The sequence below is a fragment of the Phoca vitulina genome, unplaced genomic scaffold (assembly GCF_004348235.1).
Source record: "Phoca vitulina isolate PV1807 unplaced genomic scaffold, GSC_HSeal_1.0 scaffold68, whole genome shotgun sequence".
Taxonomy (NCBI): Eukaryota; Metazoa; Chordata; class Mammalia; order Carnivora; family Phocidae; genus Phoca; species Phoca vitulina.
Genome location: NW_022589771.1, coordinates 7,771,991 through 7,786,301, shown reverse-complemented (window position 1 = coordinate 7,786,301; position 14,311 = coordinate 7,771,991). Strand labels below are relative to the sequence as shown.

The 14,311-nt window shown below is 52.9% G+C and overlaps 1 protein-coding gene across 5 annotated transcripts in view; it reads right to left on the bottom strand.

The window, feature by feature from the left end:
• Nucleotides 1-14,311, bottom strand: part of ADARB1 (adenosine deaminase RNA specific B1) — a 130,695-nt gene that overhangs the window by 65,557 nt on the left and 50,827 nt on the right. For 4 of the 5 annotated variants that reach the window (XM_032392496.1, XM_032392495.1, XM_032392499.1 and 1 more), the window contains exon 2: nt 10,637-10,791. The exons of the other annotated variant lie outside the window; for it this stretch is intronic. The gene's annotated coding sequence lies outside the window, so the exon portion shown is untranslated. The remainder of the gene's footprint in view (nt 1-10,636; nt 10,792-14,311) is intronic. 5 annotated transcript variants of the gene reach the window in all.

Sequence of the window (14,311 nt, the reverse complement as noted above, 5' to 3'; positions counted from 1 at the left end):
TCTGAGAAACTGAGGGTTCTAGAGGGGAGGGGAGTGGGAGGATGGGTGAGCCTGGTGATGGGTATTGAGGAGGGCACGTTCTGCATGGAGCACTGGGTGTTATACGCAAACAATGAATCATGGAACACTACATCTAAAACTAATCATGTAATGTATGGTGATTAACATAATAAAATTAAAAAGAAAAAGAAAAAGAAAAGCATAAAAATAGAATGCCTGCATTCATGAGAATCAAGAAATTCACAGCAGAACAGCAATGATTTAGTGCACCAGATAATGGTCTCTGCAATGATTAAACTGACAGTTTATAATTTAAAGAAATACTTTGAAGATCTTTTCTCCAACTCTAAAAGTACATCCATCTCTGACTTCAGCTGCCATATCTTTGCAAGTTAATAGCTACTGAATTCTAGGAGAAATGTCATAAATAGCCATACACCATTTAGGATCTGACATTCCTGGTACCTCATTAATTTTATTTTTATCTATGTCCTCAGGGTAAAGACTCCAAAATTTAATGTTCCTAGAATATTAATTTATGAAAAAAACTCTTAAAAGCTATTTTTCTCTTAGAGGGAAAAAAAAAAGTTTATTCCATTGAGTCCATTATTAATTATTATGTAGAATCAACACATGGGAAATTGCAGCACTACTTAATATTAAAGTGCCTCAGAATGATCTGTTAATAAGAAAAACAGCAAATATTCATTCATTCATTCATTCATTCAACTAAGAGTGAGCACCTGCTAAGTGAGGGCCAGGATTGAGCCAGCGCTGGGGATACACCAGGGGACAGAAGGAATTCTGCTCTACAGAGGGCAAGAGAGACAGGCCACCGAATGGCCTCGTATGTCAGAGGAGGTGGGTGTTACCCCAGAAGGTGACTGGGGGCAGGAGGGCAGCAGGGGGCGTGCTTTCGGGTCTTGAGGAAGACGACAGTGAAGCACACACATGAAGGCACCGAGGAACCAGGATGAGGCACCTGGAACAGAGTGTCTGAGAAGCACAGGCAAAGACTCTGTGGTAGCGCCCGGCACGGCCCAGGAACAGCCAGGAGGCCGGGCTGGCAGAGGACCCTGGGCCAGTGCAAGGACCTGGCAGTCCTTCTGCCCAGGAGTCTTAGCCTAGTCCTGGCCTCCAGCCGCTGGTGAAGAACAGATGTGGGGCGAGGGCCGGTGCAGACACACCCGATGGCTCAGGGCACGTGACGGCAGAGGCAGGAAACAACCAACCTGGAAGCACGCGAAGGGACAGCAGAAAGGTGGCCCAGAGGGGGACAGAAGACACTGGATGGCCACGGCTTGTGGCCTGAGAGCCTGGAGAGATAGGAAGACTGCGGCTGGGGTCAGAACCAGGGGTCCGGTTTGCCGTCTGAAGTCAGAGGCACTCCGGATGCCCAGGAGGAGACGCTGGGCAGACCCAGGGTCCGAGGCCGACAGAGGTGCACGTGGGAGAGACGCCAAGTCAGGAGTATAGACAGAGCCCAGGAGAAGCCAGCACTGAGCCAGGAAGGGCAGCGCTGCTGGCAGCTGATGGGACGGGAGCTTGTGAGGGAGCAGCGACCAAGGCAGAGTCTGGAGGATGAGTTCACCAATCAACTGTCACCTGCCAGACACCACACGCGGACCAGCTCACTTACGGCTCACCAAATGTCAGGCTCTGAAATGACTGCACAAGACGCAGCCTGGAAATGGCCACCATTTGTTTTACAACCATTAAGGATGTCACTCAAGTCTTTGGGAGTGGAGTTGTGCAGTGTACAACCCATACAGCTGTACAGTGTGGCCATGATTACAGCACAGTGGGAACCAGCACAAAGCCCAAAGCAGGTCTCTCTGGTCAAAGGCCCACGCTACCTCCCACTAGCCAGGGAACCTTGGGCAAGTTCTTAGCCTTGTGGTGCCTCAGATTCCTCAGTGACGGCACATGCCCCAGGCTCTCTGGGGGGAGTCAAGTGAAGACAGGGTGCAGGACACGGTGCCCACCTGGGCTCTAGCTGCTATCATAGCATCAGCACCACCGCTTTATGAAAAGGAGCCCTCCCGCCACAGGGGCAGAGCAGCTGATCCAAGGTCACACGCTGGGGTAAAGCGGCAGAACGCAGTTCAGAATCCAGGACACTTGGAACTTGGGGCCCGAGCTCTTCACTCCTCTACAGTGCTGCCCAGTTAAAGCAAAAACATGACCGCTCAATTTTACTGTTTTATATGTTACGATTCCTCACAATTTTAAGTCAAAAGAACATACACATATTTCCTTAAATTAACACATCTCTATTTCCTATATGAAGATGGGTTCATCAACAGATGGGGATAAGTGTAGTTTATGTCTACTTGCAAAATTCCTCCACTCAATTAAGATAATAAATTCAATTAAGCTTTTTCCATTTTCTTTTAAGGTAACTCTATCAAGGAATTTTAAATTAAAATCAAAATCTACATTACTCAAGTATAGCAGATGTTGGACTTGGCAGGGGAAAAAAAAAAAAAAGGCACTTAAATTGAAGGCCCTAAAATTAGCTCCAAAAGCCTAAAGCAACCTAAAGCTAAGGAAACAGCCACAGATGGTGGCCCGTGGGTGGCCCGGGTGGCCCGTGGATGGATGCTGGCAACAGGGAACTCAAATCCAGTAGGCCCAGGGCTACCAGGGAGAGCTCTGAACTCTTGCTATATACCGAAGAAAAGTTTGAAAGAAATGCTATGATCAAGTCTAAACATAAATTTGAAACTAAACTGGGGTATGCAATTGATGGCCATGGTTTAAATAGATATTTCTTTAAACATGAGTTTTTGAAGCACCCTTTAAAAATAATGCTTATTATTACCGAATATTAACAAAACACAAACCTTTTGAAATATAAAGTAAAACTGGAAAAGTGACTTTACTCAATCTGGAATAGAAAACCTCTGGCCAACTCCATGTATTTATAAATGATGTCGGGCTGTTTTTAACTTGGATATGTGTAGATGAAAGAAGCAACATAAACGTAGTATGGACAAGGGATGTACAATATGGACACAAGTGTTCCGTCTGACTGAAAACTCAAACAAGAGTAAATGGAGAAGAAGAAAACAGTGATAAGGGGATTAGAGACATGACGGCCTGGACCCACGGAGCGCAGAGCCCAAGGCCCACAATCTGTGGGTCCAAAGACTGGAACACCCAAACCAAGAAAATACTCGTTATGATGCAAGAAAAAATCCCAGAAATAAAAATCCAAATCAGCCACTGGGACAGACACCCACGTGCATGGAAAAGGTGATAAAAAGCAAAGAAAACTCACGTTTTTCTTGGCAATACTACTGAAATCCATGAATAGCGGGACGCGGAGCGCGCTCTGCATCCTGTCACACGGAAACAATGTCCCGGGATGCCACCATCAGACCAGCCGCGCTGGGGCCATGAAGGAACAAGACCCCCGGGTGGGCAGGAGGGAGGAACAGGGGGCTCCACGTCTTGACCGCAGTGGGGGGTTTACTCACCATACACACTTGTCAGAACGTATCACACTGAACACTTAAAAGAGGTGGGTTTTTTTCTATGTAAATCATCCCTCAATAAATCCAGCTTAAGAACACAAAAATCACGGTCTCTATTGAAATAAAAGAGAAAATACACAGATTTCAGGAAGAAGGAATGAATGTATTCCAACAACAGAATGAACGAGCCGGACAAGACTGAGAGTACAGCGAGCACGTCGTTCCTCTCCCAACACGGAAACAACACGAAGCTCCACAGCCGGCAGCCACGCCCAGACTAGCCCGTCGGCGCCCGCGGCCACCGTGGCCAGCCCCGCTGCACAGAACGGAGACTGGGCGGGGAGGCCGAGCGCGGTGCCCGGGGAGGGCCACGGCCCTCCCCGCTCTGCTCCACCGGCCCAGCCAACGTGAGCATCGGGAGAAGGAAACACGGGACAGAAAAGGCACTATCCCACTATAAAGTAAGTGTGGCACGGCGTTCCACCATGAGTAGAGTGAGCTAAGAGAGGAGTCATTCTAACATTTTCCTGTGTGCACGCGGCAGGGAGGGCACGAGGACGGCGAGAAGGAAGTATGATCATACACGTTTTACTTGGCTCTGTAACGAACATTCACTCACTGTAATGATAGAAACACCACTGACCCATGGTTACAGAAGAGAAAATGAAGTCTCCTGCGTTGATTATGTGCAAGAAGGAAAGAGGGAGAGAACCAGACCTGCCAGAAGCTGAGCAGCAGAGTGAGAAGGAGGTGACGAGCAGGGCAGGTGTCTGCATGCAGCCTGACACGGCGGGCCGCCGGGAGACCGCCCGAGCTCCAGGGGAAAGAGTAAGGTAACCAGCAGAAGAGCTCGGCTGCCAGTCCGGGCTGCCTGGCCTCGTGCTCCTCGCCTTTACCGGGGTGCGACACGAGTCAGACCCTCGTGTTCTCAGTGTCCCTTGTGACGACAGCTGGCCACGTGACAGTCCTAGACAATGAGATACAAATGAAAGTATGATGGAGTCTTCTGGAATGCCCTGATGAACAGGACAGACATGCCTGACCCTTTCCAGTTATTCCTGCTTGAATACAGATGTGATGGCTGGAACTGCAGCAACCACACTACAACCATGAGGGAAAGGTTAGGAGAACCGCTGAGACACGGACCCAGACCTCTGACATGGTTGTGCTCTCAACCAACTCTAGCAAAAACCTACCTTTGCATTCCTTACTATGAAATAAATGAATAAATCCCCACTAGCTGAAGACACTGTTCTGGGACTTTCAGCCAAAAGCACTCCTAAACAATACAAGGAAAGGCCAAAAAAGCGTGAAGTGAACTCAAGCTGCTGCTATCTGAACTGAACATCAACAGATAACGTCTAAAATATATAAATCACAAACCAGCATAGTTATTACTTAGAAACTAAAGTACGGCAGGGACTGCCATCTTCACCCCAACACCCACTCCTCCCGCCCTCCGTGAGGCAGAGCACCCACGTGGCCAGCCACCAAGAAAGACATTCCCAGCCCCCCTGACTGGTTGTGTCCACTGGGATGAACACAGAAGTGTCACGTGGAAGCTTCTGGGAACCTCCTCGAGAAACGGCATACACACACCCTTTGTCGCAGCGTCTCCGTCCCAGGCCCCCCCAGCGGGTGAGCTCACGTGTGACAGGCCACGCACAGAGCAGAGTTGGGCCTAGACAGCTAGGACCTCATTCCAGCCCTGCCTGGGGAGCCCCTTGCACTGCGTCTCTGTCACGGGGAGCAGGTCCTAACACCGGCCAACCCAGAAATACAAATATACACAACTTTTTAAAAACATCAGCGCTGCCTCAGAGAAAGGTGAAGGCCACGGATGACTGATTTTCATCAAAAGCCTAAATTACGTGACCTGCCTATGAAGGCACCACTTGGATAAAAACTGAAATAAAACACAGGTCTTGCCTCGCCCCTGCTGGACAGGCATCCACCCAGGTCCGGCCCTGCCCCTCCACACTCCTACCCTCTCCCACCCCTCTACTCCCCCCACTACGCCCCCCCCCACAGTCACAGACCCTCGGCACACCCACACCACGGGGCTGCTGGAGTCGCCCCCACCGCACCCCTGCTCAGCAGCGCCCCACCCCGTGCCCACTGCCCTGGGGAAACAGCACTGTACCTTTCCAGAGTCGGTTCCATCCCCCATCCCGGGCCCTCCAAAGCAGCTCTGCAGTGAGCGAGAGACCCCTGCCCCCCTCCTGAGGCGCCCAGAAGGGAAGCCGCCCTCCGTCCTCCCCTGCCAGGGCACACCCGAGCTCCAGCCCCCGGATCCCAGAACCAGGAGGGAGGCCTGCGGAGCCCGGGTTTCTGCGCGGGGCTGCACTGGGGGCGCCCAGCACCTACCAGAACCTCCACATGGGAGCGGGGCTGGCACAGGGCCCAGAGCCCATCAACTCGCCTTCCCTCCACAGAGCGGCAGCCGCCCACAGGGTGCTGGTTCTTCTACAAGTCCCGCACTGGGAAAGCCTTCGCAGAAAACAGAAGGAAATCACGGGAGAGTACCAGACCTTCCTGCATCTACAAATGAATCTCCGCCAGGCTCTTTTACGTATATATCACTGTTAAGTACCTGGATCCACAATTTCCTATCAGTCACGCCCAGAGCACACAACAGTGAGAAGAAAATTGCCAACTAACTTTGAACCACTACAGGGGTCTATGGTTTTCCACCCAATAATGTGCAGGCAATTGAACTTCCATCTTTTCGAGCCATACTTTTGCGGTTAATGATGTATTTTTTTGGTCCATTTGGAAACTTAAATCCACAGCACATAAAAACTGGGAATACAAGCACTTTTTAGAAATTTTTCGAACTTGATACTGTTTAAACCAAGTTTTACTCAGATTTTTCCATTTTTCAGATGGAAAACAGTCCAGAATCACGACTCCCTGCTCCACCCCATCGAGCAGCTTCTGCAGCCCCAGAGGGTGGCTGGCCTCGCCTGCACCTGCCGGCCTGCTGCTGCCCGAGGGGTCTGGAGAAAAGAAGCCAGGGGAGGGCCGCGCCTCACTGTGGTGCGCTGGCCCCCCGCTGGCTCCGCACTCAGATGCCACCCCCCTGGGGGGCCGCCACCCCTCTCTCGGGGGTCCCTCCCCAACACCGTCTGCTCCCACCAGGTGTCAGCTCCACGGGGGCCATCTATCCTGTCCCACCGTCATCCCAAGGGCCTCTGTCAGCATCTGCCTGCACGTTTGTTGGCTAAACGAAGTGAGTCCAGGGTGCGATGCAGATCGGTCTCTAACACTGCTGTGGGTTCCATAAACTACAACTCCTAGACCAACAAACCCCAGAGCTCTGGGACTCGTTGCTGCAAACACTGACCCCATCTAGTCGCACCTTCCTACATCCCTTCCCCTGAGACTGGGTTGCCTGTAGCTTTGACTGGGATTCTCTGTGCTGCAGCCTGGGCTGAGGAGAGAGAGGTGCCTGCCTTATGCAGAACACCCAGAGCCTGGGGAACCTGCTCACATGTGGGAGCAGGCGCCAGGGCAGGGACCAGCAGGAGGCACCACAGAGCCCCTGAGAGTCCCGTGGGCCCTGTGCCTCCTGGCGGTTCTGCCTCGCCCACCCCGTCCACCAGCTGCTGGGGCGGGCCGGTCTTACTGCCCTGCTGGGCACCAGCCCTTATCAGGGGCAGCTGCAGGATGGACAGTGGCAAGACTGTCATGCATGGCCTGCTGTGTGTGGGCAGATGTCCCCCAACCCCATCCTGCCCCCACCTAGTCCACTACGGCTGCTGGTCTTGAACGTCGAGGCATCTTGGAGGGGAGCACGCTGCTCCCAGGACCCCTGTGGAATGTGAGGGGATGGCAGTGGAGTGGGGGCGTCACCCAAGGCCCCCAAATCCTGCCCCCGCTGTCACCTGCACCATCACCAGTGTCTTCGTCGATCGAGCAGACTCACGTCATGCTCAGCACACCATGCCTCTTCCAATCTAACAAAACAGCCCTTCTGGTCTCAGCCACTGCCCTACGGCCCCACTGTGAGTCGGGTTTCGCTAGCTTCCGCGTCCCAGCATTTTGCCTCCTCGGAGCCACTTTTCCTAGTTGGTCCCATTTGGTCTTTTCCCCTAAGTCACTGCTTCCTGTAGGTCACCTGCACTTCTTTGCCTTTTTATGGCGCTAGGGTCCCAGGACCCCGGGACGCTGTCAGGAGCGTCTCTGTGAGCTAAGCCTTGGAGCCGGGGCATGGCGAGGCACTGAGGACAGGTGGCCCCGCTCTCTGGCTCACGCACATCCTGGCCGAGGCACCGTGTCTGAAGACACGGCCACGGTGCAGTCTTCCTGGGGCCGATGAGTGCCGGCAGAAGTGGAGCCCAGACAAGGAAGCCCGGGCAGGGCCCCCATGCAGCAAGCTCACCCCTTCCAGCAAGTCTGCAAACCTTTCTGTGAAGAGCCAGACGGCAGATATTTCAGTCCCTGTACCCACATACAGTCGCTGTTGCATATTCTGTTTCTGCTTGCTTGGTTTCCAATTCCTGAAAGAGGCGAAAGCCATTCTTTGCTTCAGACTCAGACTCAGAATCCACCTGGCCACCTGCAGGGGAGGCCTCTGCCCAGCCTTTCGGGGTACACAGCTGCCACCTACAGGCCTGGGCTCAGCTCTCTGGCATGTTGCCCGCAGGCACCAGGCGGGCTTGAGGACAAAGATGCCAACTTAATCCTCACCTTCACGTGTCCATCATAGGCTGATGGGCTCTGGCCTCTGGTAGGCTGCCCACGCTTGCCAAATGAATGAGCACATTTTACACGTTTATTAGCCACGCAGATTGCATCTTCTGCGAAAAAACTGTGCAAGTGCTTTGCACCTAATTCCACCGCACTGTCTTGTCCTTATTCACTTGTGGGAATCTTCATGTATTATAGACTCTGGAAATAAAGCCAGGCCTCTGTCAACTAAGCGTCCCCGTCAAGGACCAGCCCCGGTCAGGGACGCTACTCCGTCAGGTACCCGCCCCATCAGGTACCCGTGTAGCAAATTCTTTACCAGTCTGTGTGGAACTGGCACCCCACCCTCTGGTGTCTACACCCCGTATAATCCCCCCCTTGACAGAGGGTGGAGCTATGAATCTGATGAATACAATGCAACATAAAGCAAAGGTGAAGGGATTTTCCAAGACAAAATAAAGTCCCCAATCGGCTGACTTTGAGTCCTGGGTGGACCCGTCCTAATCAGATAAGCCCTTAAAGGACAGAAGAAATCAGTGATAAGGAGCAGAAGAGATACTCCCACAGCCTGGACAAGGCCAACTGCATGTTGTGGAGAGGACCACTCAGGAGCACCCCCCAGCGCCCAACCACAGCAGCCATTCTCACGTGTTAAGACACAAGATACAGGGCGCCTGGGTGGCTCAGTCGTTAAGCATCTGCCTTCGGCTCAGGTCATGACCCCGGGGTCCTGGGATTAAGCCCCACATCGGGCTCCCTGCTCCGTGGGAAGCCTGCTTCTCCCTCTCCCTGCCGATCACCCTGCTTGTGCTCTGTCTCTCTCTCTCTCTCTCCCTCTCTCTCTCTGTGTCAAATAAATAAAAGAATAAAATCTAAAGACAAAAGAAACAACTTCATCTCTTTAAGGAAGGCAACAGCAGTGAGCATGTGTGAACTAAACGTGAAGCAGCACGCTGCAGGGCCGCCGCCAGGGCCCAGAGGGGCTCTAGAGAACCCGCAGGGCAGAGCGCGGCGTCGGGGGGGGGGGGGGCAGTGTGCTCCCCAGCAAAGACTCGTTTCAGCCAAAAGCTTTAGCTTTCGTGCTTTTCTTTTCCAACCCACCCTGAAAAAGGAAAGTTATCACACATCAGACTACTTGTTGCCAAAATTAGCTTTCATTTTATGAAAGAAATACAAAGTTTCTACTCTGCAGCTAGAACATCTACTGCGGGAGAACCCATGGAAGGAGAGGTCGTTCTCCCTGTTGCTGCGTCTGTCGGCAATGGCTAGGCCTTTAATTCTGCTCTCCCGGCATGTGCTTCGGACCTCATCATTGTTTGTATGCCTTTAAGGAGAATTTATTTCTACAAAGGATTATAAATAATTCACTTCCCCAGTGCACGCTTGTGTGAGATAAAAATACTTGCCATTTCACGTACAAGGCAAGCAAACACAGGGGCTCACGGCCACGGCACGAGATGCAGGTGGTCACAGACCGCGTGGCACCAGCGACACGAACGGACAGTGTCTCTCGCAGAGTCGGCCGGCTCTGCGCCACTCACCACCTTCCAATACACTCGAGTTACAGAGACACTGGTTTCATACCACTAATCCAGCTAACAGAAGAGCGGGGCTGAAGGAAACCCCACCCCACCGGCACGGCAAAGCTAGGCGACCTTCATTTCACCCTTTCCATACTCTCAGGGCTCCTGTGCTAGAAGCGGGGGGGGGGGGGGGGGGGGCATCGGTTAAAGATCGAGCAAACCCTCCTTTAAGGGTCTCCCTGGGAGCTGGTCTCCTTAGGTTCCTGACACGTACAGACTGGGAAACGGCGGGCAGATGTGGGCGCGCCTGCACTCCCCAGAGATGGCGGGCACCCCTGTCCCCACCGTGAGCTCCGCACCTGCTCCCTCTGTGGTTGCCCCAGAGCCCGGGCCCCTGTCAGCCTCTGCAGAGTGGGTGAACGAGCACGGGCACATCAAGCAGCCCTCTGCCGACGCGTCCTCATGCTTCTTCCCCACAGCAGGACTTCCTTGAATTAGTCACTCCGCAGGCCATAAATTAACCCTACACAGTACGAACTTTACCGGGACTTCAGTTTGCCTCGACTTCTCTCAAAAGCAGATGCTGAATCATGTAATAGTCGCCAGTTAAGTACTAAGTAAATTCTCTTTTAATCACCTCAAAAGAACTAACATACAGTAGAAAGCTTTACAGCAAGTCCAGCTCCACGCCCGGCGCGTGGGGGAGACGGGAAGCCGGGCGGCTCTGGGCCACACGGCCGCGGGGGGGGCAGCACCACACCAACCGGGAGCCGCGGCGGGCCATGAGACTGAGAGAATTAACAGTAACAAACAATCTGTGCTGGAAGTTACTAATAAAACACACTTGAAAAGGCAAACAGCCTTAATTAATCAGTTTACATCAAGCAAAAGGTATTTTTAATCAGTCAAGTGTTAGCAGGTTTTTGCAGGTTTTTACCTTACCTTTAGATTTGTTTAGTGTCTATGTTTGCTCGGACCCTGGGCAGAGCTTCCCTGGGTGCGGGCAGGGCTGAGTGACCCCGAGAACATGGGCGCGCTCAGCACGTCTCCTTCAGTCACTCCATAAGCTCGCCGTGCCCAGCTGGAGAGACTTCACTCTGTGTAACAGAAAGATCCAATTACTTTGCCTTTTCAACACTTCAGATGTGAATTCTAATAATAAATACTGTTAATTAAAAGTCCTCTTTCTAAATACAAGCTTAAATCATTTTTAATGTACTCTTATGCTTTTCTAAAGCAGATACACAACAATGAGTCACACCTTCACCCCCACGGTCACAAGAGGCAGGTGCGCACGCACTCCCCATCGGACCTCTGCTCACCAACATACGAATGCAAACACGCACCAACCCCCATGCTGAGGAATGAGGCCTCCGGTGAAACCCCGTGTGTACCTACCATCTTCAGTAAGATAAAATGCCACATGCACGCGTGTGGCACGCGCCCAGGCATGCGCACAGACAGACCTCAGAAATGCACGGATGCAGGCCCCCCTGCCCCTTCTGCCCGGGCTTAGAAGATGCAGGCCGTGCATGTCTGCAGCCAGAGCATGTGGAACATCTCCAGGCCACTTCCTCAGCATAGAAATGTCTTCTACTCACAACTCATTAAAGAGAGTATTTCAACATGCTTATATACTGACAAAACCTAAATATGCAATGTTAACATTTTCTTTTAGAAAAACAAACCAATATCCACATGAAGGGAAAGTCTAGAGTGGGGCTTCTCCAGTGCAGAGCTGCCTGCTCGCATCTACAGGGAAGAATGAGCGGGTCCCTGAGTGGGCGCCCAGAAGACTGGCAGCGAGTATAGACAGGTGCATCTCTGAACTTGGAGGGGCCCCTAACTGTGCAGACTCAGTCCAGTCACTACGAACCTCCTTGGGGCCACCTGCCCCAGCTGCAGGTCCTCAGGGGTTAGAAGTGACCAGTCTCTAAGCCCCTCCACATCTCAGCTGTGACTCACTTTAATTCATATGTAACGTGTGTCAGCAGGCCTGCGAGGACAGGTCTAAGATATGGTCCCCATGTCCTGTGCGGCTGTCACCTGGTCTAACTGGAACTGATGACAATGACCTATTAGCCTGGGATTACAGGTCACACAGCCGTCGGGTCCAGCACAGAGGCTTCCGGGCCACGCACACAGGTCTGTGCACACCGTCACTGACCCCATTAGCGCACCAGCAGTCCCATCTCCACACCCAGCTGAGGAGAATAAAGGAAGTGGCACTGCCGTGGCCCCCCCACTCCTCAACGCCCCCCCCCATCAGTAATCTTGCCGGCCGTTCCTGCCCTGGTTGGAGGGCATGCAGGAGACACAGCGAGCCCCCTTAACAAATAACAAAGAACAGGACCTGGAGCCTCCTGCAATCCAAGGAGGAAGGACGATGTGTGAAAGAGGTCAAATGTCACTGTACCAACCGAGGTCCACAGACGGCATAGAGAAAGGGCGACAGCAGGGAGAACACGGCCACGACTCACAGAACCGGGTTCTAGTGCCCACACTGCGACCCGCTGGCCCAGAGAGAGGGCGGAAGTCCGAGCCCTGATGTCTGCTGGAGGGACCATGCCCGGGACAGCCCCGCATGGCTGCCCCAGGGGAGCCGGAATCGCGGGGGGCTGGGTTCTGCAAAGTCTAAACAGGAAGAACCAGAATGGGGTGATGGGAGCTGCCGCACACCCAGGGGGCCGTAGGGCTGTGGGTGCAGACGGCAAGAGGGGGCCCTGGGAGGCCGCCTGGCTCTAGCTGCAGGGCCAAGTGCCTCCAGGAGTGTGCGGCCTCCAGGTCCTGCACAGCCACGCGGAGGACGGGCGCCACGTGTGCAGTGCGAGGACCGAATGGAGTCGCAGATGCAGAGAGCTTGGCCCAGTGACCGTGAAGTCTCAGCAGGAGTGCGACGGGGAGTGGGCAAAGACGGAGAAGGCTGTGGTCACGGGGGCAGTAGAGGACAGCAGCTGACGGACAGCAGGGAGCAGCGCCACGGACACACGGAAGCCTCTGCCCCGAGCGGATGCGCCCCAGGGCTGGTCGGGCAGAGCCCACAGCCACCCGCAGCGCCACGCACCCTGGGACTAACAGCCAGAGGGCAACAGAAAAGTCTCTATGTTTGGAAGTTGTCCACAGATAAAAGGAAATAATCACAGTAGAAACTAGAAAATACTTAAAGGCAAGAGAGATTACATAGGGAAGTGTGCGCACGCAGGTAAGGCAGCGCCCCCGCGGTAAACGTGCAGCTCACGCTCACGCTTTCAGAAAACGGGGTGGGGGGAATCAATGAATGCCCACCTCAGTAAGTCAGTACAAGGAGAACAAAATAAGCCCAAGAAAATGGGAGGGGAAAAAGGGAGAAATTAAACCTGCATTAATCACACATACTAGCGGGCACACAAAGACAGACTCTGTTCAGGCTAATCCCAACAAGCAGAGAGGAGAGAAAAGGCCCACATCAGCCTGCACTGGAAACAGGGCAGTGGAGAGCTGGGTGCCCACCTTTATGTGACACCCCTGCCATCGAGTGATGTGGGCCCTTCAGGGCGTCCCTGAGAGTCTCAGCAGGTCCTGGGACCACCATGATGGGTCGGGTGGAAGCAGAAGAGTCGCTGCGTGGGGCCCACGCCTTCGGGGGCTGCCAGCTCGGAAGACTCTGCAGGAAGCCGGTTCCATGGCTGAGACCATCCAGCTGTGAGTCCACGCAGAGAGACAGAGCCCGGGTCAGCCCCAGGCAGGTGCCCACCATGTCGCTCAGGAAGCCTCCTCAGACAAGATGTGCAAGATGCTGACAAGAACTATGAACCCCAGCTGACCGCTGGGACCAACGCTGCAGACACACGGCCACCTGCAGTCACCCGAGGGACCCTGCAGAGGTCCCAGTCCCACAGAGCACAGACAAACCATCCCCTTTACACCCTGCTCCAATCCCTGCCCCACAAGATCACCCGCAAAACCAAACTGGTTGTTCCAGGCCACTAAGTTGTGCCTTATTTGGGGGGAGGGGGGTGTGTTAGGCAACAGGAGATACCAGAACAGAATTATCACTCCAAATTCTCACAACATAAAAATATAATAAGAAGGTATTAGGAACTTCATTTCAAAAATTTTGTAAACTTAGGTACAATGAGCAAATTCTAAGAAAAATACAATTTATCGAAACTGACTCAGGAAGAAATAGAAAATCTGACTAAACTACAAAGAACAAGAATCAGGAAACAAAAATCATGTACAAACTATCAGCCAAACTGACCCATCGACGCAGATGTAAAAATCCTAAAGAAAACGTCAGCAAACTCAATCCAACAATCTTTTTAAAAGACATATGACCCAGTTGGATTTACTCCGGGAACGTAAAAATGAATCATGTATGGAAATCAACCGAGGTAACCTGCCACACTAACAAACCCAGAGAGCCGCGGAGTAGAGCCGTGACGCCGCTGACGTGGGGTCCAGCCACAGGTGACACGGAGTCTGACTGTCGGGACGCGCACTTCCGCGGCCGGACGGGGAGGCTCTGACTTACAGCGTCTGTTCTGTCTACGCTCCTGGATGACGGTGAGGAACGTGTAAGGAAAATCATCCTCCCACACACGCACTCTTCTGCAGGAACGATACAACTCATAACAA